Here is a 4,508-nt window from a genome sequence, read left to right on the forward strand (position 1 = left end):
ACTATATTTTACTATGGCCTCTCTTTTCTGCAGATTGGAAACCCTCTGTTATATATCCAATAGGATAACAGCAAACCAACCAAGACCAGCATAGAGTTGTCCAGTTTGGATTTCTATAAAATTCCAGTTTCTGTTCCAACTGTATTTTTATTCAAAACTCGGATTTTCAAAGTAAAAAAAAGTGTCTCATTTGAAGATCATATTTTGATCAATACCATCAGGGATCTGTAGGGGGTCTGTAGCTGGGCTCTTACATTTATTTCTGCCTGCCTGTTTTGCCATCTAGCCACCCCAAGACGCAGGGACAATTCTAGCATTGCTAGTGCAACGAGCACAATAGTGATCTCTGCACTAGCGGAGCTGAATTCCCAGGTTAAAACACAGAAATTCGGCTCTTAAAGTTACAAGAGGTGGCTTTTTGCCGCCCCTTGCAACTGGCCCCTCTCTGCGGCCCTGCCAAGACAAGCTCTTGCAAAAGAGCAGAGAACTGAACTATTTAGCAAGAGACGAGCTCTTGCAAAAGAGCCAAGAACTGAACTATTTAGCATTATGCAGTATTACTGATTTGGAAATCATAAAGCACCTAAAGATGATCCTTGATGAATCATTTATCAGCCTCTTATTGTGTGGATATTGGATCAACTAACTAGAACAAAGTTCTTGCTCTTTTTTAATAATAAGACAATGACTTGTAATTGATGTTGGCTTACTTGGTATAATGATTGATAATTGATTGTAATTGACTAGAACTGGTCTGTCTAACATTCTCTGCACTACTGACTCTGCAACTAATGTTGCAGACCAGCTAATTAAAAGACCTAGTGAAGAATTGACTTCCATCAACAGATGTTTGTTGAAGTTGAATGCAAATCCAGAATTTGCAACACAGCATTGCCTGTGTTGGGTCACACATTTTTCCCTAGAAATCTATGGATGTAAAGGCCACAATATCAAACTAGACATACATTTGTATGTTATACTACAAATACTACAAATAGGTCTTGTCTCGTCTGTTAAGTTGTACTGTTTACAAGAATGTGGGAAAATTATATTGCTCTGTAATTTTGCTCACTGACTACTCATGGTGGATATCATATATATCATCTACAAAATATCTGTTCCCAATGCTGTGAAGAATGAGAAACTCCTCTTGCACTCCTCTTGTATTGTACTGTAGCTTTATACAATCAAAAGGGAATGACCCTCTAAATATATTATAATTTTGGCTCCAGTGGTAGTGGCAAGTCTATTTTGCTAGACCAGCTGATACTATACCTTCATTCTCCTATGACTCAGGACTGTTCTGATTGCTCCCCTTCAACCATGGTTGTAGCACAAGTTTTTAAAACAAAGGAGCTGAACTGAAGACTGGGTGGTCAGGACATTGAGAGCTGCTTGAATCCCCCCCCCCCCCCCCACACACACACACACACCTTGTTTCTAATAACCATATTTGTGATCCACCAATTTTTTGCACAAATTGCATTAAGGCTACTGGAACAGGAGATTTGTCACCAAAATGTATGCAAAAGAAATGGAGAATTGTTTCATACTTACCGTAATTCTCCTTTCCTGGCCACTCTCCATATCAGCATTGCACCCGGGAGGCCCCTCCCTTCCCTGCCTACAGACCAGACAGTCCCTCCCCCTCCAAATGTTTAAAGGCACCCCCATGACTCACCCAGCTTGTCTAATACCAAGTTCGTCAAAAAGGGTGGGAAATGCTGATATGGAGAGTGGTAAGAATTACAATAAGTATCAAACAATTCTCCCTTTTCCTGGCCACTCCATATCAGCATTACACCTGGATATACCAAGCCATAATAATCTCAAGGGTGGGCAAAAGAAATAGTCCAAAACACTCAAACTAATGAAACAGATTTTAATTTAAGACCTAAAGGCAAAGTGAGACCCTGCCGCAAATGCATGATTACTAGATGTGGCCACGTCCAGAGAATAATGATTGATGAATGTCCTGGCTGAGGACCAAGAAGCCACTTCGCAGATCTGTGAACTGGGCACCTCCGCCAATGCTGCCCAGGATGCAGCCACAGCCCTTGATGAATGAGCCCTCAAGCCTTCTGGAGCTAGCTTGCATTGAGACTGATATGCCTTTGAGATACACAAACAAATCCATCTACTGATAGTCGAGGAAGAAGCCACCTGGCCTTTCTTGGAACCTGCTGGGACTACAAACAGCTTCTCTGATTTCCTAAAGGTGCTTGAAACTTCCAGATAATGGGTCAGACAATGTACTGTATCAATCTTGTGCATATCTTTCCCATCCTGATGAACCGACTTGAATATAGGAAGAACCACCTCCTTCTTTAAATGAAAGGATGACACAACGTTTGGTAGGAAGGCCTTATCCGGTCTCAGAATCACTCTATCATGCAGAAAGAGGATGTGTTCTGATCCATAGGAGAGGGCTTGTAACTCCTCTACTCTACAAGCGGAGGCTATTGCCACCAGGAAAATAGTCTTGAGTGTCAGAAGCCATGCTGAAATAGTCTCCAAAGGTTCAAATGGATCCAACGAAAGAGTCTTCAGCACTAGAGGAAGACTCCATATTACCGGGGAAGTCTTTACCGGAGGCTGGATCTTGAGAGCCGCCACAAAAAAACCTTTTTACCATAGGGTCCTCAGCCCACGATTTTCCTGACAGGGCCGAGACGTGGACCTTTAGCATTCTATACTAAAGTCCCTTTTCTAGACCTTCTTGTAAGAAGCCTAAGATTTGAGATAATTAATTCTCCTCTCTTTCCTTATGTTGAGCCTTCAACAACAGAAATTTTTCCCAAATCCTGTAACCGGTAAGTTGAAGATGTAGAAGGCTTTCTGGCCTTTAGGAGAGTAGATACCACAGCATCCGATAAACCTAAGGCCCCCAGATCTGCTTTGTCCTGGATGACTTTCTGAAGTGTCTGAAGAATGAGTGGTACTGGAGGAAAGACGTAAGCCAGCTTGAAGGCCCAGGTCTGAAGCAGAGCATCTACTGACTTTGCTTTGAGGCAAAATTTTCTGGAGAAGAAGACCGGATGTTGGGTGTTGAGACTTGATGCCATCAAATCGACCTCCGGCAACCCCCATCTCTGTACTATCATCTGAAAGACCTCCTGGTTCAAGGACCATTCATGGACCGATAGCACATTCGGACTTAGGAAGTCCGCTTTCTGATTCTCTACCCCCGGAAGATATGCTGCCGTCAAGAGAAACAGATTTTTCTCTGCCCAAGAAAAAATTGGCTGAACCTCTTGTAGAAGGGACCTGCTCCTGGTCCCTCCCTGTCTCCTGTAGGACCCTGGCAAAAGAGAATAACACCAGTTTTGCCACTCTTATCTCTATCACATTGGAAGGAACATTCTTCTGTAGCGAAGACCATCTCCCCTGGACCCATTTCAAGTCCATGTGTGCCCCCCAATCCCATGTGGAGGCATCCAAGACCACCGTCTCCCAATGAGGTTGAGCCAAAGGCAGCCCTCTGCTCAAATTCTCCTCCAATAGCCACCACTTGAGAGATAGCTTGAAGGCCTGGGAAAGTTGAATCGGCTGATTCCAGTCCCTCCTACTCCTGTCCCACTGGTCTAAGAAGAGACACTGGGCTGGTCTCATGTGCCACCTGGCCCACTTGGTAACCAGAATAGTAGCCGCCATGGAGCCTATGAGGGACATTAGCTCCTGGGCTGAAACTCTCGACTTCTCTAACATCATTGATGCTTGGCCGACTATAGCTTGAATCCTTTGCAGAGGAAGCGAGACCATCCCTTCTAAGATGTTAAAGGTTGCCCCTAGGTATAACCTAGACTGACTGAGAGGGAGTAAGCTGGCTCTTCTCCCCATTCACCAACCACCCATGGGTCTGCAAGCACTCCAAAACTCTGCCACGATGAGCAATGAGTTTCTCCTCGCTCCCTGCCGACACTAGGATGTCGTCCAAGTAATGCCAAATGGAAATCCCTTCTAGTCTCAGGGAGGCGATCAGGGTTACTAGGACTTTGGAGAAGACCCTCGGAGAGGTTGAGAGGCCAAACGGAAGGCAACGGAATTGGTAATGCTTGCCCCCCAGGGAAAAATGCAGGAAGCTCTGGTGAGCTTCTATTATCGGAATATATAGATAGGCATCTCGGAGATCTATAGAGAGAAGCCAATCCCCTGGTAACACCGCTGAAATGATTGAGAAGATGGACTCCATCTTGAATCTTTGGCCTCCAACCTCCTGAAACCTTCTTTACCAGGAAAAAGATTGAATAGATCCCCTTGTTCCTCTCCGGAGGAGGTAGTTGGACTACTGCTCTTTCTTATATTAGCCACTGGACATATTGATCCAATGCTCTTCTCTTTTCTCCCGAGCCCGGGTAAGGGGATTCCAAAAATATTTCTCCAACTGGCATTGATTTGAACTCCAGCCGATCAGAATGTCTAAAACCCATTGATCCGAAATGGTAGTGTGCCAAACATGACAAAACTCTGCCAGCCTGGCCCCTACTCCTCCTTCCGTCGGCTGATAG

The sequence above is a fragment of the Xenopus laevis genome, chromosome 1S, assembly GCF_017654675.1.
Source record: "Xenopus laevis strain J_2021 chromosome 1S, Xenopus_laevis_v10.1, whole genome shotgun sequence".
Lineage (NCBI taxonomy): Eukaryota > Metazoa > Chordata > Amphibia > Anura > Pipidae > Xenopus > Xenopus laevis.